General features: G+C 36.7%; 1 protein-coding gene across 1 annotated transcript in view; it reads right to left on the reverse strand.

The window, feature by feature from the left end:
- The window catches only part of LOC133572913 (protein TUNAR-like), a 37,438-nt gene extending 14,987 nt beyond the window's left edge, over positions 1-22,451 (reverse strand). The window contains exons 1-2 of the mRNA XM_072911958.1: positions 22,304-22,451; positions 18,320-19,792 (exon numbers count right to left, since the gene is read on the reverse strand). The gene's annotated coding sequence lies outside the window, so the exon portion shown is untranslated. The remainder of the gene's footprint in view (positions 1-18,319; positions 19,793-22,303) is intronic.
- Between the last annotated feature and the right edge of the window lie 468 nt (positions 22,452-22,919).

Genomic DNA, 22,919 nt, shown 5'->3' on the forward strand with positions numbered 1-22,919 from the left:
AATACTTTTGTCCAGTGGTAGTCCTAAGTGTCCCAATACTTTTGTCAAGTTGTAGTCCTAAGTGTCCCAATACTTTTGTCCAGTGTAAGTGTCCCAATACTTTTGTCCAGTGGTAGTCCGAAGTGTCCCAATACTTTTGTCAAGTTTTAGTCCTAAGTGTCCCAATACTTTAGTCGAGTTGTAGTCCTAAGTGTCCCAATACTTTTGTCCAGTGTAAGTGTCCCAATACTTTTGTCCAGTGGTAGTCCTAAGTGTCCCAATACTTTTGTCAAGTTTTAGTCCTAAGTGTCCCAATACTTTAGTCGAGTTGTAGTCCTAAGTGTCCCAATACTTTTGTCCAGTGTAAGTGTCCCAATACTTTTGTCCAGTGGTAGTCCTAAGTGTCCCAATACTCTTGTCCAGTGGTAGTCCTAAGTGTCCCAATACTTTTGTCAAGTTTTAGTCCTAAGTGTCCCAATACTTTAGTCGAGTTGTAGTCCTAAGTGTCCCAATACTTTTGTCCAGTGTAAGTGTCCCAATACTTTTGTCCAGTGGTAGTCCTAAGTGTCCCAATACTTTTGTCAAGTTTTAGTCCTAAGTGTCCCAATACTTTAGTCGAGTTGTAGTCCTAAGTGTCCCAATACTTTTGTCCAGTGTAAGTGTCCCAATACTTTTGTCCAGTGGTAGTCCTAAGTGTCCCAATACTTTTGTCAAGTTTTAGTCCTAAGTGTCCCAATACTTTAGTCGAGTTGTAGTCCTAAGTGTCCCAATACTTTTGTCCAGTGGTAGTCCTAAGTGTCCCAATACTTTTGTCCAGTGGTAGTCCTAAGTGTCCCAATACTTTTGTCAAGTTTTAGTCCTAAGTGTCCCAATACTTTAGTCGAGTTGTAGTCCTAAGTGTCCCAATACTTTTGTACAGTGTAAGTGTCCCAATACTTTTGTCCAGTGGTAGTCCTAAGTGTCCCAATACTTTTGTCAAGTTTTAGTCCTAAGTGTCCCAATACTTTAGTTGAGTTGTAGTCTTAAGTGTCCCAATACTTTTGTCCAGTGTAAGTGTCCCAATACTTTTGTCCAGTGGTAGTCCTAAGTGTCCCAATACTTTTGTCAAGTGGTAGTCCTAAGTGTCCCAATACTTTTGTCAAGTTTTAGTCCTAAGTGTCCCAATACTTTAGTCGAGTTGTAGTCCTAAGTGTCCCAATACTTTTGTCCAGTGGTAGTCCTAAGTGTCCCAATACTTTTGTCCAGTGGTAGTCCTAAGTGTCCCAATACTTTTGTCAAGTTTTAGTCCTAAGTGTCCCAATACTTTAGTCGAGTTGTAGTCCTAAGTGTCCCAATACTTTTGTCCAGTGTAAGTGTCCCAATACTTTTGTCCAGTGGTAGTCCTAAGTGTCCCAATACTTTTGTCAAGTTTTAGTCCTAAGTGTCCCAATACTTTAGTCGAGTTGTAGTCCTAAGTGTCCCAATACTTTTGTCCAGTGGTAGTCCTAAGTGTCCCAATACTTTTGTCAAGTTTTAGTCCTAAGTGTCCCAATACTTTAGTCGAGTTGTAGTCCTAAGTGTCCCAATACTTTTGTCCAGTGGTAGTCCTAAGTGTCCCAATACTTTTGTCAAGTTTTAGTCCTAAGTGTCCCAATACTTTAGTCGAGTTGTAGTCCTAAGTGTCCCAATACTTTAGTCGAGTTGTAGTCCTAAGTGTCCCAATACTTTTGTCCAGTGTAAGTGTCCCAATACTTTTGTCCAGTGGTAGTCCTAAGTGTCCCAATACTTTTGTCAAGTTTTAGTCCTAAGTGTCCCAATACTTTAGTCGAGTTGTAGTCCTAAGTGTCCCAATACTTTTGTCCAGTGGTAGTCCTAAGTGTCCCAATACTTTTGTCAAGTTTTAGTCCTAAGTGTCCCAATACTTTAGTCGAGTTGTAGTCCTAAGTGTCCCAATACTTTTGTCCAGTGTAAGTGTCCCAATACTCTTGTCCAGTGGTAGTCCTAAGTGTCCCAATACTTTTGTCAAGTTTTAGTCCTAAGTGTCCCAATACTTTAGTCGAGTTGTAGTCCTAAGTGTCCCAATACTTTTGTCCAGTGTAAGTGTCCCAATACTTTTGTCCAGTGGTAGTCCTAAGTGTCCCAATACTTTTGTCAAGTTTTAGTCCTAAGTGTCCCAATACTTTAGTCGAGTTGTAGTCCTAAGTGTCCCAATACTTTTGTCCAGTGTAAGTGTCCCAATACTTTTGTCCAGTGGTAGTCCTAAGTGTCCCAATACTTTTGTCAAGTTTTAGTCCTAAGTGTCCCAATACTTTAGTCGAGTTGTAGTCCTAAGTGTCCCAATACTTTTGTCCAGTGGTAGTCCTAAGTGTCCCAATACTTTTGTCCAGTGGTAGTCCTAAGTGTCCCAATACTTTTGTCAAGTTTTAGTCTTAAGTGTCCCAATACTTTAGTCGAGTTGTAGTCCTAAGTGTCCCAATACTTTTGTACAGTGTAAGTGTCCCAATACTTTTGTCCAGTGGTAGTCCTAAGTGTCCCAATACTTTTGTCAAGTTTTAGTCCTAAGTGTCCCAATACTTTAGTTGAGTTGTAGTCTTAAGTGTCCCAATACTTTTGTCCAGTGTAAGTGTCCCAATACTTTTGTCCAGTGGTAGTCCTAAGTGTCCCAATACTTTTGTCAAGTGGTAGTCCTAAGTGTCCCAATACTTTTGTCAAGTTTTAGTCCTAAGTGTCCCAATACTTTAGTCGAGTTGTAGTCCTAAGTGTCCCAATACTTTTGTCCAGTGGTAGTCCTAAGTGTCCCAATACTTTTGTCAAGTTTTAGTCCTAAGTGTCCCAATACTTTAGTCGAGTTGTAGTCCTAAGTGTCCCAATACTTTTGTCCAGTGTAAGTGTCCCAATACTTTTGTCCAGTGGTAGTCCTAAGTGTCCCAATACTTTTGTCAAGTTTTAGTCCTAAGTGTCCCAATACTTTAGTCGAGTTGTAGTCCTAAGTGTCCCAATACTTTTGTCCAGTGTAAGTGTCCCAATACTTTTGTCCAGTGGTAGTCCTAAGTGTCCCAATACTTTTGTCAAGTTGTAGTCCTAAGTGTCCCAATACTTTTGTCCAGTGTAAGTGTCCCAATACTTTTGTCCAGTGGTAGTCCGAAGTGTCCCAATACTTTTGTCAAGTTTTAGTCCTAAGTGTCCCAATACTTTAGTCGAGTTGTAGTCCTAAGTGTCCCAATACTTTTGTCCAGTGTAAGTGTCCCAATACTTTTGTCCAGTGGTAGTCCTAAGTGTCCCAATACTTTTGTCAAGTTTTAGTCCTAAGTGTCCCAATACTTTAGTCGAGTTGTAGTCCTAAGTGTCCCAATACTTTTGTCCAGTGTAAGTGTCCCAATACTTTTGTCCAGTGGTAGTCCTAAGTGTCCCAATACTTTTGTCCAGTGGTAGTCCTAAGTGTCCCAATACTTTTGTCAAGTTTTAGTCCTAAGTGTCCCAATACTTTAGTCGAGTTGTAGTCCTAAGTGTCCCAATACTTTTGTCCAGTGTAAGTGTCCCAATACTTTTGTCCAGTGGTAGTCCTAAGTGTCCCAATACTTTAGTCAAGTTTTAGTCCTAAGTGTCCCAATACTTTAGTCGAGTTGTAGTCCTAAGTGTCCCAATACTTTTGTCCAGTGTAAGTGTCCCAATACTTTTGTCCAGTGGTAGTCCTAAGTGTCCCAATACTTTTGTCAAGTTTTAGTCCTAAGTGTCCCAATACTTTTGTCCAGTGTAAGTGTCCCAATACTTTTGTCCAGTGGTAGTCCTAAGTGTCCCAATACTTTTGTCAAGTTTTAGTCCTAAGTGTCCCAATACTTTAGTCGAGTTGTAGTCCTAAGTGTCCCAACACTTTTATCCAGTGTAGGTGTGCCAAACATTTTGTCCAGTTTTAGTCCTAAGTGTCCCAATACTTTTGTCAAGTTTTAGTCCTAAGTGTCCCAATACTTTAGTCGAGTTGTAGTCCTAAGTGTCCCAATACTTTTGTCCAGTGTAAGTGTCCCAATACTTTTGTCCAGTGGTAGTCCTAAGTGTCCCAATACTTTTGTCAAGTTTTAGTCCTAAGTGTCCCAATACTTTAGTCAAGTTGTAGTCCTAAGTGTCCCAATACTTTTGTCCAGTGTAAGTGTCCCAATACTTTTGTCCAGTGGTAGTCCTAAGTGTCCCAATACTTTTGTCAAGTTTTAGTCCTAAGTGTCCCAATACTTTAGTCGAGTTGTAGTCCTAAGTGTCCCAATACTTTTGTCCAGTGTAAGTGTCCCAATACTTTTGTCCAGTGGTAGTCCTAAGTGTCCCAATACTTTTGTCCAGTGGTAGTCCTAAGTGTCCCAATACTTTTGTCAAGTTTTAGTCCTAAGTGTCCCAATACTTTAGTCGAGTTGTAGTCCTAAGTGTCCCAATACTTTTGTCCAGTGGTAGTCCTAAGTGTCCCAATACTTTTGTCAAGTTTTAGTCCTAAGTGTCCCAATACTTTAGTCGAGTTGTAGTCCTAAGTGTCCCAATACTTTTGTCCAGTGTAAGTGTCCCAATACTTTTGTCCAGTGGTAGTCCTAAGTGTCCCAATACTTTTGTCAAGTTTTAGTCCTAAGTGTCCCAATACTTTAGTCGAGTTGTAGTCCTAAGTGTCCCAATACTTTTGTCCAGTGTAAGTGTCCCAATACTTTTGTCCAGTGGTAGTCCTAAGTGTCCCAATACTTTTGTCCAGTGGTAGTCCTAAGTGTCCCAATACTTTTGTCCAGTGGTAGTCCTAAGTGTCCCAATACTTTTGTCAAGTTTTAGTCCTAAGTGTCCCAATACTTTAGTCGAGTTGTAGTCCTAAGTGTCCCAATACTTTTGTCCAGTGGTAGTCCTAAGTGTCCCAATACTTTTGTCAAGTTTTAGTCCTAAGTGTCCCAATACTTTAGTCGAGTTGTAGTCCTAAGTGTCCCAATACTTTTGTCCAGTGTAAGTGTCCCAATACTTTTGTCCAGTGGTAGTCCTAAGTGTCCCAATACTTTTGTCAAGTTTTAGTCCTAAGTGTCCCAATACTTTAGTCGAGTTGTAGTCCTAAGTGTCCCAATACTTTTGTCCAGTGTAAGTGTCCCAATACTTTTGTCCAGTGGTAGTCCTAAGTGTCCCAATACTTTTGTCAAGTTGTAGTCCTAAGTGTCCCAATACTTTTGTCCAGTGTAAGTGTCCCAATACTTTTGTCCAGTGGTAGTCCGAAGTGTCCCAATACTTTTGTCAAGTTTTAGTCCTAAGTGTCCCAATACTTTAGTCGAGTTGTAGTCCTAAGTGTCCCAATACTTTTGTCCAGTGTAAGTGTCCCAATACTTTTGTCCAGTGGTAGTCCTAAGTGTCCCAATACTTTTGTCAAGTTTTAGTCCTAAGTGTCCCAATACTTTAGTCGAGTTGTAGTCCTAAGTGTCCCAATACTTTTGTCCAGTGGTAGTCCTAAGTGTCCCAATACTTTTGTCAAGTTTTAGTCCTAAGTGTCCCAATACTTTAGTCGAGTTGTAGTCCTAAGTGTCCCAACACTTTTATCCAGTGTAGGTGTCCCAAACATTTTGTCCAGTTTTAGTCCTAAGTGTCCCAATACTTTTGTCAAGTTTTAGTCCTAAGTGTCCCAATACTTTAGTCGAGTTGTAGTCCTAAGTGTCCCAATACTTTTGTCCAGTGGTAGTCCTAAGTGTCCCAATACTTTTGTCAAGTTTTAGTCCTAAGTGTCCCAATACTTTAGTCGAGTTGTAGTCCTAAGTGTCCCAATACTTTTGTCCAGTGTAAGTGTCCCAATACTTTTGTCCAGTGGTAGTCCTAAGTGTCCCAATACTTTTGTCAAGTTTTAGTCCTAAGTGTCCCAATACTTTAGTCGAGTTGTAGTCCTAAGTGTCCCAATACTTTTGTCCAGTGGTAGTCCTAAGTGTACCAATACTTTTGTCAAGTTTTAGTCCTAAGTGTCCCAATACTTTAGTCGAGTTGTAGTCCTAAGTGTCCCAATACTTTTGTCCAGTGTAAGTGTCCCAATACTTTTGTCCAGTGGTAGTCCTAAGTGTCCCAATACTTTTGTCAAGTTTTAGTCCTAAGTGTCCCAATACTTTAGTCGAGTTGTAGTCCTAAGTGTCCCAATACTTTTGTCCAGTGGTAGTCCTAAGCGTCCCAATACTTTTGTCAAGTTTTAGTCCTAAGTGTCCCAATACTTTAGTCGAGTTGTAGTCCTAAGTGTCCCAATACTTTTGTCCAGTGTAGGTGTCCCAATACTTTTGTCCAGTGGTAGTCCTAAGTGTCCCAATACTTTTGTCAAGTTTTAGTCCTAAGTGTCCCAATACTTTAGTCGAGTTGTAGTCCTAAGTGTCCCAATACTTTTGTCCAGTGGTAGTCCTAAGCGTCCCAATACTTTTGTCAAGTTTTAGTCCTAAGTGTCCCAATACTTTAGTCGAGTTGTAGTCCTAAGTGTCCCAATACTTTTGTCCAGTGTAAGTGTCCCAATACTTTTGTCCAGTGGTAGTCCTAAGTGTCCCAATACTTTTGTCAAGTTTTAGTCCTAAGTGTCCCAATACTTTAGTCGAGTTGTAGTCCTAAGTGTCCCAATACTTTTGTCCAGTGGTAGTCCTAAGCGTCCCAATACTTTTGTCAAGTTTTAGTCCTAAGTGTCCCAATACTTTAGTCGAGTTGTAGTCCTAAGTGTCCCAATACTTTTGTCCAGTGGTAGTCCTAAGCGTCCCAATACTTTTGTCAAGTTTTAGTCCTAAGTGTCCCAATACTTTAGTCGAGTTGTAGTCCTAAGTGTCCCAATACTTTTGTCCAGTGTAAGTGTCCCAATACTTTTGTCCAGAGGTAGTCCTAAGTGTCCCAATACTTTTGTCTAGTGGTAGTCGGAAGTGTCCCAAAACTTTAGTCCACGCATATATCTAAAAAAAAAAAGGCTTTTTTAAAAGCATCCACAGTCTGTGGTGCCCTCAGGTGGTCAGGGAGAGCGTTAGCATGTTGATGTTTCATATATTCAACTAAAGTCCTACGCCCGTGATTACCGTCTGTGATCCAATCAAAGAAGTGCAAAAATAAAAGTCATTAGGGACTTGCCACTGAGTGAGAAATGCAGAGCCTTTTGCATAATGTTGATCCTAATTGCTGCAGAATGGCGCTCGGCTTAGGTCACTGTCAAAATAATTCATATAGGACATGATATGAATTCCCTACAGATGCCGCATCGGCGCTGAAGCATACATTACAGTCCACGTCGGAATCATTTCCATCCAATCGTGGCAAAACGGAGAAAAAGGATCTCGAAGGAGACAATTACGAACGTCTCGGGTAAACCGTAAGCGATCAGACTTTGATAGCATTTTAAGCTGAGGAGTTGTAGAAAAAGGTTAATTATTAATGAATTGTCTGGGGGTGTCAAACTCAAAACTCAAAGCAGGACTTGATGTAAGCGTGTGCTGGTTTTAAAGATCCTGAGGTGTGTAATGTGTTGTTTTGTACAGTTCAATAATACCACTGAGGTCTCATTACATAAAGTGCATACTTTGAATGGTAAATCTGCAGTTAAGTAAAGGTCTTACTTTGCTAAAAAAAAAAAATTTTTAAATCGCCATACGGGCTGAATGCATCGGTTTTCAAATGGTCCCAAGAGTTTGACACCGGGATATTAACACTGAATTAGTATTCTTACTCTTGATGTTAACCGTATTCAGTGATTGTATCTGACCTACTTACTGTCAAATGGAACTGGGTGTTCATCACAGAGATTATTATCAGAATCAATTAGAATCAGCTTTATTGGCCAAATATGTTAAACAAACAAGGAATTAGGCTTGGTTGGTTTTATAAAGATATATATATATATATATATATATATATATATATATATATATATATATATATATATATATATATCCATCCATCCATTTTCTACCGCTTATTCCCTTCGGGGTCGCGGGGGGCGCTGGAGCCTATCTCAGCTACAATCGGGCGGAAGGCGGGGTACACCCTGGACAAGTCGCCACCTCATTGCAGGGCCAATACACATATATATATATATATATATATATATATATATATATATATATATATATATATATATATATATATATATATATATATATATATATATATAGTCAGTATGTATATATGTGTATATATATTTACATACATACTGACTATATATATATATATATATATATATATATATATATATATGCTTTTGGGGCGGCATGGCGTAGCGGGTAAAGCAACCGTGCCAGAAACCTGAGGGTTGCAGGTTCGCTCCCCGCCTCTTACCATCCAAAAATTGCTGCCGTTGTGTCCTTGGGCGGGACACTTCACCCTTTGCCCCCGGGGCCACTCACACCGGTGAATTGAATGATGAATGATAGGTGGTGGTCGGAGGGGCCGTTGGCGCAAATTGCAGCCACGCTTCCGTCAGTCTACCCCAGGGCAGCTGTGGCTATGAAAGTAGCTTACCACCACCAGGTGTGAATGAATGATGGGTTCTACATGTAAAGCGACTTTGGGTACTTAGAAAAGCGCTATATAAATCCCAGGTATTATTATTATTATTATTATACTGTATATATGTATGTAAATATATGTGTAAATATACACATAGGCTGTATATATGTATATGAATGTGTTTATGTGTGTATATGTATATATATATATATATATATATATATATATATATATATATATATATATATATATATATATGTATATATACATACGTATGTATATTTAAATCTATATATACATATATACACATATGCTGTATATATGTATATAAATGTGTTTATGTGTGTATATGTATATATATATATATATGTATATATATATATACATATATACATATATATTCTGTATATATGTATATATACACATATATACATAATGTGTATATATGTATATTTAAATATATATATATATATATATATACATATATACACATTCTGTATATATGTGTATATATACATATATACTGTATATATATATATATATATATATATATATACATATATACGCATTCTGTATATATATGTATACATACATATATACTATATATATATATATATATATATGTGTGTACATATATGTATGTATGTATGTTTGTATGTATGTATGTATATATATGTATGTATATATGTGTATATATATACTGTATACATATATATATTTATGTATATGTATACATATATACATATATATATATATATATATATATATGTATACTTATATACATATATATGTATATATGTATATGTATACATATATACATATATATGTATATGTATACATATATATGTATACATGTGTATATATGTAGGAACATGTATACATGTGTAGGTATATGCATACATATGTATGTGTATATAGATATACTGTATGTGTGTATATGTATACACTATATGTATATTTATACATACATGTATATGTATACATATATATACACACATGTGTATATTTTTATGTATACATATATACGTATGTATGTATATGTATACATATATATATATATATATGTATGTATATATACATACGTATGGTATGTGTATATATATGTATATATATATATATATATATATATATATATATATATAGTATGTATATGTATACATGTATATATGTATACATACCTTGGGTTAGGTCAGGTTGATTACAAAAATAGATACTGGTCAAATATACTGCATAAATCTAAGAAAGACAATTTTGTTTGACCACTTTGTTAGAAATATTCTAAGACAACATGTATGTATAATCAACGTTGTATCAATGTCTTGTGCCTGCTGGGTTAAGAATCTCTTATTGACTGCATAATGTCATCAAGTCAATACTTTTATGTCACACAAGCACTTCAAATAGAGTTGTCTTAGCTTAAAGGCACAGTATTCTTAGCCGTGTACTACCAAATAAGGAATCTATAAATGGAAAAAAAAACCCTCATAAATAATTTCCAGACTGTGTTCTTATCTCCTCATGGGGCAGCACGGGGCCACGGTGTGGGAACCAGATCTGGATGACACTTAGAAGGTTCCACGGCCTCATTACGAGCTTGACTAGCCAGCGCTCGGAGAATAGGAGGCCGGCGGCCGTGAAGGGACTGTCACTTCTCCTCAGCCACAGCCCCGCCGTTCACCCGTGTTCGTGTGTTTTTACAGCGGGAGCATGTGCGAGTGTGCGAGAGGATGAACCACCGTGACAGAGTGAGTGTACATGTATGCACTGTATGTGTTACAGCGAAAATGACGAGGTAATGTGTCTGTATGCGGGATAAAGCGCCTGCCTTTCTAGCTTAAGAGATATTTTATTTTTATTTATTATAGGCGCACTTAAAATCCTTTTATTTTCTCAAAAATTGACAATAAATGCCTTGTAACCCAGTGCGACTAATCTAAGGATTATTTCTGGTTGTGCTTACCGACCTCAAAGCAATTTTATTTAATACGTACTGTAATGATAAGTGTGACCAGTAGATGGCAGCCACACATTAGAGATACGCCTGTTCAGTAAATAAAGCAAGCAACGCCAAAACGTTGATGTTTCATCGAGAATATAAGACCATTCCACACGGCAAATCTGTCAAAATGCAACTTGGGTAAGCTATGGAGCCGCGCCGCTTGGTGAAACGCGAAACATTACACAGTAGTCAGACGTACTGTGCTTCAACGTACAAGTAGTATTATGTTGTGTGCATAAGGACCCCCAAAATGGCACCGTAACATGACCCCTTTAATGCACCTTATAATCTGGTGCGCCTTTTGTATGAAAATAGACCTGAATAGACCCACTCACCGACAATGCGGTCCGAAAATGTTGGTAGTTTGTTGTAACTTCGCGAATTTGCAATGAGTTATTGGGTCAAAATGTATCGATTCAGTTTACAATATAAGTGAAGTGAATTATATTTATATAGCGCTTTTCTCTAGTGACTCAAAGCGCTTTTACATAGTGAAAGCCAATATCTAAGTTACATTTAAAGCAGTGTGGGTGGCACTGGGAGCAGGTGGGTAAAGTGTCTTGCCCAAGGACACAACGGCAGTGACTAGGATGGCGGAAGCGGGAATCGAACCTGGAACCCTCAAGTTGCTGGCACGGCCACTCTCCCAACCGAGCAATGACGCTCCACTATATATAACATACGTGACAACGGTGTCTTGGTATGTGAAAATAAATCGATAAATCTAATTATTTCCATATTTAACATAATAAAATAACCGATAAAAAATCTGTCAAAATTCGGCAACTTCGGTTAGCTATGAGGCCGCACCGCTTGGTGAAACGCGAAACATTACACAGTAGTCAGACGTACTGTGCTTCAACATACAAGTGTTATTATGGTTTGGGTATAAGGACCCCAAAATGGCATCTATTAGGATTTACAATATATGATAAGTGACAACGTATCATCTAATTATTTTCATATTTATCGGTTAATAAAATAACCGATAAAAAGTCTGTCAAAATGCAACTTCGGTAAGCTATGAAGCCGCACCGCTTGGTGAAACGCGAAACATTACACAGTAGTCAGACGTACTGTGCTTCAACATACAAGTGTTATTATGGTTTGGGTATAAGGACCCCAAAAATGGCACCTATTAGGATTTACAATATATGATACGTGACAACGTATCATCTAATTATTTTCATATTTATCGGTTAATAAAATAACCGATAAAAAGTCTGTCAAAATGCAACTTCGGTAAGCTATGAAGCCGCACCGCTTGGTGAAACGCGAAACATTACACAGTAGTCAGACGTACTGTGCTTCAACATACAAGTGTTATTATGGTTTGGGTATAAGGACCCCAAAATGGCACCTATTAGGATTTACAATATATGATACGTGACAACGTATCATCTAATTATTTTCATATTTATCGGTTAATAAAATAACCGATAAAAAGTCTGTCAAAATGCAACTTCGGTAAGCTATGAAGCCGCACAGCTTGGTGAAACGCGAAACATTACACAGTAGTCAGACGTACTGTGCTTCAACATACAAGTGTTATTATGGTTTGGGTATAAGAACCCCAAAATGGCACCTATTAGGATTTACAATATAAGATACGTGACAACAGTGTCTAGGTATGTGACAATAAATCGATAAATCTAATTATTTTCATATTTAACATAGTAAAATAACCGATAAAAAATCTGTCAAAATTCGACAACTTAGGTTAGCTATGAAGCCACACCGCTTGGTGAAACGCGAAACATTACACAGTAGTCAGACGTACTGTGCTTCAACATACAAGTGTTATTATGGTTTGGGTACAAGGACCCCAAAATGGCACCTATTAGGATTTACAATATATGATATGTGACAACGTATCATCTAATTATTTTCATATTTATCGGTTAATAAAATAACCGATAAAAAGTCTGTCAAAATGCAACTTCGGTAAGCTATGAAGCCACACCGCTTGGTGAAACGCGAAACATTACACAGTAGTCAGACGTACTGTGCTTCAACTTACAAGTATTATTATGGTTTGGGTATAAGGACCCCAAAATGGCACCTATTAGGATTTACAATATATGATACGTGACAACGTATCATCTAATTATTTTCATATTTATCGGTTAATAAAATAACCGATAAAAAGTCTGTCAAAATGCAACTTCGGTAAGCTATGAAGCCACACCGCTTGGTGAAACGCGAAACATTACACAGTAGTCAGACGTACTGTGCTTCAACATACAAGTGTTATTATGGTTTGGGTATAAGGACCCCAAAATGGCACCTATTAGGATTTACAATATATGATACGTGACAAAGTATCATCTAATTATTTTCATATTTATCGGTTAATAAAATAACCGATAAAAAGTCTGTCAAAATGCAACTTCGGTAAGCTATGAAGCTGCACGGCTTGGTGAAACATGAAACATTACACAGTAGTCAGACGTACTGTGCTTCAACATACAAGTGTTATTATGGTTTGGGTATAAGGTCCCCAAAATGGCACCTATTAGGATTTACAATATATGATACGTGACAACGTATCATCTAATTATTTTCATATTTATCGGTTAATAAAATAACCGATAAAAAGTCTGTCAAAATGCAACATCGGTAAGCTATGAAGCCACACCGCTTGGTGAAACGCGAAACATTACACAGTAGTCAGACGTACTGTGCTTCAACATACAAGTGTTATTATGGTTTGGGTATAAGGACCCCAAAGTGGCACCTATTAGGATTTACAATATATGATACGTGACAACGTATCATCTAATTATTTTTATATTTATCGGTTGATAAAATAACCGATAAAAAGTCTGTCAAAATGCAACTTCGGTTAGCTATGAAGCCACACCGCTTGGTGAAACGCGAAACATTACACAGTAGTCAGACGTACTGTGCTTCAACATACAAGTGTTATTATGGTTTGGGTATAAGGACCCCAAAATGGCACCTATTAGGATTTACAATATATGATACGTGACAACGTATCATCTAATTATTTTCATATTTATCGGTTAATAAAATAACCGATAAAAAGTCTGTCAAAATGCAACTTCGGTAAGCTATGAAGCCACACCGCTTGGTGAAACGCGAAACATTACACAGTAGTCAGACGTACTGTGCTTCAACATACAAGTGTTATTATGGTTTGGGTATAAGGACCCCAAAGTGGCACCTATTAGGATTTACAATATATGATACGTGACAACGTATCATCTAATTATTTTTATATTTATCGGTTGATAAAATAACCGATAAAAAGTCTGTCAAAATGCAACTTCGGTTAGCTATGAAGCCACACCGCTTGGTGAAACGCGAAACATTACACAGTAGTCAGACGTACTGTGCTTCAACATACAAGTGTTATTATGGTTTGGGTATAAGGACCCCAAAATGGCACCTATTAGGATTTACAATATATGATACGTGACAACGTATCATCTATTTATTTTCATATTTATCGGTTAATAAAATAACCGATAAAAAGTCTGTCAAAATGCAACTTCGACTAGCTATGAAGCCACACCGCTTGGTGAAACGCGAAACATTACACAGTAGTCAGACGTACTGTGCTTCAACATACAAGTATTACTATGGTTTGGGTATAAGGACCCCAAAATGGCACTTATTAGGATTTACAATATATGATACGTGACAACGTATCATCTAATTATTTTCATATTTATCGGTTAATAAAATAACCGATAAAAAGTCTGTCAAAATGCAACTTCGGTTAGCTATGAAGCCACACCGCTTGGTGAAACGCAAAACATTACACAGTAGTCAGACGTACTGTGCTTCAACATACAAGTATTATTATGGTTTGGGTATAAGGACCCCAAAATGGCACCTATTAGGATTTACAATATATGATACGTGACAACGTATCATCTAATTATTTTCATATTTATCGGTTAATAAAATAACCGATAAAAAGTCTGTCAAAATGCAACTTCGGTAAGCTATGAAGCCACACCGCTTGGTGAAACGCGAAACATTACACAGTAGTCAGACGTACTGTGCTTCAACATACAAGTGTTATTATGGTTTGGGTATAAGGACCCCAAAATGGCACCTATTAGGATTTACAATATATGATACGTGACAACGTATCATCTAATTATTTTCATATTTATCGGTTAATAAAATAACCGATAAAAAGTCTGTCAAAAGGCAACTTCGGTAAGCAATGAAGCCACACCGCTTGGTGAAACGCGAAACATTACACAGTAGTCAGACGTACTGTGCTTCAACATACAAGTATTATTATGGTTTGGGTATAAGGACCCCAAAATGGCACCTATTAGGATTTACAATATATGATACGTGACAACGTATCATCTAATTATTTTCATATTTATCGGTTGATAAAATAACCGATAAAAAGTCTGTCAAAATGCAACTTCGGTTAGCTATGAAGCCACACCGCTTGGTGAAACGCAAAACATTACACAGTAGTCAGACGTACTGTGCTTCAACATACAAGTATTATTATGGTTTGGGTTTAAGGACCCCAAAATGGCACCTATTAGGATTTACAATATATGATACGTGACAACGTATCATCTAATTATTTTCATATTTATCGGTTAATAAAATAACCGATAAAAAGTCTGTCAAAATGCAACTTCGGTAAGCTATGAAGCCGCACCGCTTGGTGAAACGCGAAACATTACACAGTAGTCAGACGTACTGTGCTTCAACATACAAGTATTGTTATGGTTTGGGTATAAGGACCCCAAAATGGCACCTATTAGGATTTACAATATATGATTCGTGACAACGTATCATCTAATTATTTTCATATTTATCGGTTAATAAAATAACCGATAAAAAGTCTGTCAAAATGCAACTTCGGTAAGCTATGAACCCACACCGCTTGGTGAAACGCGAAACATTACACAGTAGTCAGACGTACTGTGCTTCAACATACAAGTATTACTATGGTGTGTGTATAAGGACCCCAAAATGGCACCTATTAGGAGACACTATTTGGTGTTTTTTTTGGCAATATTACGCAAAAAACAACTTTTCTTACCATTTGGTAGCTGCTTATGTGTATTTGGGATCTGCATAAGTCCCGAAAATGCGCCATTATAGTCAATAATCTCCTTCTTGTTCTCTATCTTCTTGTTGTGGGGCATTCATCCTCCCCTGTTGCCATTTCTAATACGAAGTAGCGTACAGTTCTAACTTATATCTCTCAGTAGTTTCGCTATGGAAGTGCTAAAAACGACAAAAAATGGCGGGGAGAAGACACTGTCGAAGTGGAGGCACGTGAATAAGACCGCCTACAAAACGGCTTGAAGATGATCCGTAAAACATCATCCATGCAACTTTTTGACCAAAGGACCACCATTACATGTTGTGTAGACCACAAGGAAGTGTTTTAAATGTAAAAAAATATGTAACTCTGTCTATGCATAATTCCTTGCTTCTTGTCTGTTTTAATAGATGTCATCAGTGTTTGTACCTGACACCATAACAAGAAGATAGAGGAAAAAGAAGAAGCTTATCGACTACGGTGTCGGCACGGACTACAAAGGCGGATGCGAGCAAATTTTCAGGACTTATGCAGATCCCAAATACAGATCAGCAGGTACCAGAAGGTAAGAAAAGTTGCTCTTGCATAATATTGCGAAACAAAACGCCAGATAATATGTCTTACCTTATACACACACCATTTTTACAATTTACAAGACTGGCGACAAACATCAATTTACAAATTATAGACCTGTTTCCTTACTTCCACAATTTTCTAAAATCATTGAAAAACTGTTCAATAACAGACTAGAGCGTTTCATAAATAAAAATAGAATACTCGAAGAAAATCAATATGGATACAGAGCTAATGTTTCAACTTCGATGGCTTTAATTGAAATTACAGAAGAAATTACCAATGCTATAGATAATAAAAAATGTGCGGCAGCAGTTTTTATGGATCTAACTAAAGCATTTGACTCAATTAATCACAATATTTTAATCAAAAAACTAGAACGATATGGCATCAGAGGGTTAGTCTTAAACTGGATAAGAAGTTATCTAATGAACAGGAAACAATACGTGAAGGTAGGCGAACACACCTCTACAACGCTAAATATATCCTGTGGTGTACCTCAGGGATCAATACTAGGACCTAAATTATTCAATCTATATATAAATGACATTTGTAAAGTTACAAAAGATTTAAAGTTAGTATTATTTGCGGATGATACAACAGCGTTTTGTTCAGGAGAGAACACACAGAAGATGCTACAAATAACAACAGAAGAAATTAACAAATTAAAAAGATGGTTTGACAAAAACAGACTATCGTTGAATCTCAGTAAAACTAAAATAATGCTATTTGGTAACAGTAGAAGAGAAAGTCAAACACAAATACAAATAGACGGAATAGAAATTGAAAGAGTAAATGAAAACAAATTTCTTGGTATAATGATTGATGATAAATTGAACTGGAAATCTCACGTTAAAAAATATACAACATAAAGTAGCAAGGAACACGTCAATAATGAATAAAGCAAAACATGTTCTAGACAAAAAATAACTTCATATTCTCTACTGCTCACTAGTGTTACCATATCTGAGTTATTGTGCAGAAATATGGGGAAATAACTACAAAAGTACACTTCATTCATTAACAGTGTTACAAAAAAGATCAGTTAGAATAATACATCATGTTGGATATAGAGAACACACAAATCCTTTATTTATTGAATCAAAGATTCTGAAATTCTACGACATAGTGAATTTGCAAACAGCTAAAATGATACACAAAGCAAACTATAACCTGCTTACCCAAGAATATACAACAATTCTTCTCAAAAAAAGAGGAGAAATATAATCTTAGGGAGAAATGTAATTTAAAACATTTGTATGCACGTACAACACTTAAGACCTTCAGTATATCAGTATGTGGAATTAAATGATGGAATGGATTAAGCAAAGCAATCAAACAATGTACTAATATGATCCACTTCAAGAAACTCTTCAAACTTAAAGTGTTTACAAAGTACAAAGAAGAAGAACCATGATAAACATTCGGAATGTATTTAACTCATCCATTCTTTCATTCTTTCACTCACAAAGTAATCTTACTTATCTCAACATATGAAATGTAACTTACTTCACCAATTATCATTTATTTACTTATTTTATTGTGATTGCTTATGGAGTATATTGTGAATAAATTGAGAACAGGAAGTGAACAAAAGTTTTAGCAACTGTTATGTAAAAGAAAAGGGGTAGGATTAAATAAGCTCTGCTTCTTCCTACTCCTTTTCGAACATGTTGAAAAGAGAAACTGGAGATTGTGATGTATCATGTTGTATGATTGCATGTTCGAAATAAACTCAAACTCAACTCAACTCAATAATAATACTCCTATGTTGAAGCACAGTACAATCCATCAAGCGGTGTGGCTTCATAGCTTACCGAAGTCGTACTAAAACATTCTGATAGATTTTTGAGCGCCGTGTGCAATGTTCTATATTTTCAATGGAACTTATAAAATGTTGTTGTTACTTGAGTCATATTGCCATCGTAGTGCAGTCTACACTTATCTCTTATGTTTGACTGCCATCTACTGGTCACACTTATCATCACACCATGTACCACATAAAATTGCTTCGAGATCGCAAAGCAAAACCAGAACTATTCCGTACATTAGGCGCACCGGGTTATAAGACGCACTTTAAAATGATTTTAAGTGCGCCTTATAGTCCGGAAAATACGGAACTAATGAATGCTTGATGCATCTCGTGGAGCAGCAGCACATGAACAATACCAGCATTGTTGTTGTGGTGACTTTGACCAACATCCCTAGGAGATGTGATTGTCATTCATGTGTCACATGCATGACACACACACACACACACACAGTGGATACAAATATATACTCACCACACATTGCACCAGGGGGGCAGCTAGAAACTATTGTCATTATTTTCTTTAGCCGAGCATGATGTCAGTTTTTCTCCCGATCTTCTCGTCCCTTGGTTTTCCTCACCTTCGTCCCCCTCCCAGTGCCTCCGCTCACCACCGCTGCTCTGGTCCAGTTGTATCGCACACACACACACACCCCACACACACTTCAGCTGTCTGGGAAGCTTGGCAGGCACACACAAGTCTACATCCTTCTGGAGCTCCTCGACAGTCCTTACGGACGCACGCCAACGCCAAGCTGGTCTTTCTACAGCTGCGGGGCTGCGAGACCGTGTTGCTGTCCTGTTTTATTGTTTTTGAGGAATTGGATATTCAGGTCAGGGCTTGAGGGAGAGTATCCTGAAGCCTCGGTGCCAAACAAAAACGACACATTCTGGATCCTGAAGGATGATTCTACGGACAGCCAGCACAGGGCTCCCTCCAGCTACGGCAGCCGTCCTTATCTAGAAATAGGATTTTCTAGGTTCTAGGAATCCGTCTTGAGTACAGTGGATTCCAAACAGGTTCGGTGAATAGAAACCTTGAAAGTCGATCTGGTCTGACCTTAACGGACTGTCATATGTGGATTCGTCAGACCTTCAGATATTTGTCCAACAGCCAATGCCTTCTCTTGACACCCGTCCAAGCTCCGACAGGCGAGTACTAGGTCCTGTTTCGAGGTATTAACAAAGAAGAAGAACAAAACTCCACGTGATCTCCACCTGAGAAACAATCGTCCTGTAGTCCCTTTGCGACGGAGGGAGACGCAAGTTCTTTCCCAGAGTGTTTCGTCGGCATGAATATTTAAAAGCAGTCGTCACAGTTCAACTTCCCATGTTGTGTTTACTGCTTTGCCGCGTTTCTATTTTGGTCTGGAGCGACTTTGTTCTCATGTTCTCGTATTCAAATGTCACATTTTTGGCAGCGGTCTTGTTTCCAGTGCCCAGTCTTCAACAACCCTTCCCTCTATCAACTCTCCTCCAACTTTCACCTTCGCCCTCCTCCTCCCACCGTCTCTAACTCACCGTCCCTCGGTCTTCTTTCTTCATTCGACAACTGCTCACTTGTACTGGTGTGCGCTCTATTTATCTTCCTGTGTGTGTCTCGTTTCTCCTCTATCTCCCCCCGGCTCTGCTCCGGCATACAAAACAGCATTCGAGCTGCTGTGAGTCATACTGTTATCTCCTCCCTTTTCCTTCCAGAAGATTGCAACTGTTCTCGGAGCTCTTCCCTAGCAACACGCCATCCTACGTTCACGGTCTCCGCACCCTTCCCAGACCCATGGAAGCCTGCGGATTAAGAAAAAAGTCTGTTTCCTTGCTCTTGTTTTCAAGTCTCAGGTAGATTCCAGGTGGTCTCTTGCACTCTTCTCCATTCTTCAGGCTGTGTTCAATGTTCCGTCCTCCCATAAGTCATCATCACACTCTGGAGGGGTGGCGGAGAGAAGAGACGCTGTGGGGGAAAAGTCAGTAGATTTTACGGGGATATTTACCGTAAAAATAAAAGTGGTATCGTTTTTTTCATGTTCAGTAATCCGGTGTGAGATGTGGATTTTAGAGTGGAAAAACTGGCGATTGAGTCATCAGAATTTTACCGTTAAAAAAACCAATGGCACCCCTTTTTCCATTTACACCAGTATGTACATATATATATATATATATATATATATATATATATATATATATATATATATATATATATATATATATATATATATATATATATATATATATATATATATATACATACTGGTGTAAATGGAAAAAGGGGGGCCATTGGTTTGGGGACCACTGGTGTAAATGGAATATATATATATATATATATATATATATATATATATATATATATATATATATATATATATATATATATATATATATATATATTTATATATATATATATATATATATATAATTTTTTTTTTTTTTTTGTGTGTGTGTCTGTTCCTATATATATATATATATATATATATATATATATATACATACAGTATATATTGTATATATGTATATACATGTAAATATGTTTATGTGTGTGTGTGTGTGTGTGTGTATTTATTTTGTTTATGTGTATGTATATATACAGTATGTATATATATATATATATATATATATATATATATATATATATATATATATAATATAATGTAAATACACACATATATTCATATATACTGTATATATGTATATATGTGTACATATATACAGTATATGTGTGTGTATGTGTGTATACAGTATGTATATATATGTATGTATATATATATATATATGTATATATATATACACACATATGTATACACCTACTGTATATATGCATACACATATATTGTATACATATATATATATATATATATATATATATATATATATATATATGTATACACATGTATGTACATATATACTGTATATATGCATATATATATGTAAATATGTGTATATATATATAAAGTATATGTGTATGTATATATACAGGATGTGTATATATATGTGTGTATATATACACACACACACACACACACACACACACATATACAGTACATATATATATATATATATATATATATATATATATATATATATATATATATATATATATATATATATATATATATATATATATATATATATATATATATATATATATATATATATATATATATATGTGTGTGTTATTATACCAATGCGGCCCCCGGGTCAAAAAGTTTGGGGACCCCTGATTTAGACTAAAACAATGGCCGTAGATTTTGCTTGGGGTTCACAACATTGAAAATTAAATCCCAATTCTTTTTCATCCAGATTCTAAATCGATTTAATCATTTTCAAAAATCGATTTCGACAGAACAAATTCTTAAAAAGACATTTAGGTCATCTCCTGTGCAACCAGAGGGAGCTTTTCAAACCTGTAATCTGTTTGGAAAAAAGTTGTAAATATTATCCCAAATAATGCATTGCAAGAATAGGTTTGAATCGAAAATTGCATTGAATCAAGAATTGATTCTGAATCAAATCATCACCACAGGAATCGTAATTGGATCAAGTCCCTAGATTTTACGATAATAAACCGACAGCTCAGTCGCCAGTATTTTACTGTAAAAAAAACAATGCTTCCATTTTTCTATTTGCACTAAAACAATGGCGGAAAATTTTACCGGGGTGCACAAAAAATGGATTCATATCCGAATCGCGATTCTTCTTCATCTCGATTCTAATATGATTCATAGTTTAACATTTTTTATAAATAAATAAGACGCTTTTCTAACTCGTAACCTGTTTTGACAAAGCTCCATTACAATTGTTAAAACAAATAATTCGTTGAATCGAAAATCATGTTCAATCCAGAATCGATTCTGAATCGAATTGCAATCAGATTGAATCGTTAGGTGCCCAAAGATTCACACCCCGAGATTGTACGGTAATAAACTGAGTTGCCGGAATTTTGCCTTGATAATAACAGTTTTTATATATTTTATTATAAAATATATAAAATATAAAATATAAAATGTTATTATATAATTTAACATTTTTTATATATTTTTTTAAAGTACCTTTCTTGCATTTACAGCATTAAAAAAAAAAAAAAGACCGGAGATTTTTACAGTAAAAAAATAAAATCCCCATTTCTCCGTTAAGAAAGAGCGGTGAGCGCTGTACTAAAGAGTGGAGCAGAGATGATGGATGAGAGTGGAAGGATGTGGTGAGTGATGCCCTCAGGATGCGTGGAAGTGACAAGCAAGGAGATACGGAAGAGAGGGGGGGGGGGGGGGGGGGATTGTGTGGGTGGATTGTAAAATAGATAAAGAGGCAAGATGGAGGAGGAGCTTCTGAGATCTATTGGGATGAAGTGGAAGATTTATGGATGCATAAATGGCTTAACAGGTTGCCTTCTCCAAACACATGCAGGACTTTTATTAAGCAAAAGCGTTGACATACAAATAGTATTTGATCAATTGATGGTACATCTTACCTTCATCTGGTTCTCTCCTCTCCATCCTTCTGTCTCCTCCTGCAGTCTGAAATGCAGCATCCCTCCCCCTCCACACTTCAACATCCCACATTTGCCTTTTTCTGCCTCTCTTCTCCCTCACACTCGCACATCTCACGTCCTCCATTACCACTTCTGTTTTGTTTTCTTTTGTTTTTGCACGTGCAAATTTGGCGTGGGCAATCACCCACTCTGCATCCACTCTGCATCCCCTCTGCATCCACGTGCCACCCGACTGGCAACCGGACTAGAAATGGAGTCAAATAAAGCTTAGCAGCGTTTGTATTCACTTTTTATGCAAATTCCAAAATCTAAATGTTTTACGTGTATGCGTATGGCCCTGCGATGAGGTGGCGACTTGTCCAGTGTGTACCTCGCCTTCCGCCACGATGCAGCTGGGATAGGATATATATATATATATATATATATATATATATATATATATATATATATATATATATATATATATACATATATATATATATATATATATATATATATGTGTGTATACATCTATATGTATATGTATATATGTAAATATATAAAAATATATATATATATATATATATGTATGTGTGTATATATATGTATATGTATA

Source organism: Nerophis lumbriciformis, linkage group LG30 (genome assembly GCF_033978685.3).
Source record: "Nerophis lumbriciformis linkage group LG30, RoL_Nlum_v2.1, whole genome shotgun sequence".
Lineage (NCBI taxonomy): Eukaryota > Metazoa > Chordata > Actinopteri > Syngnathiformes > Syngnathidae > Nerophis > Nerophis lumbriciformis.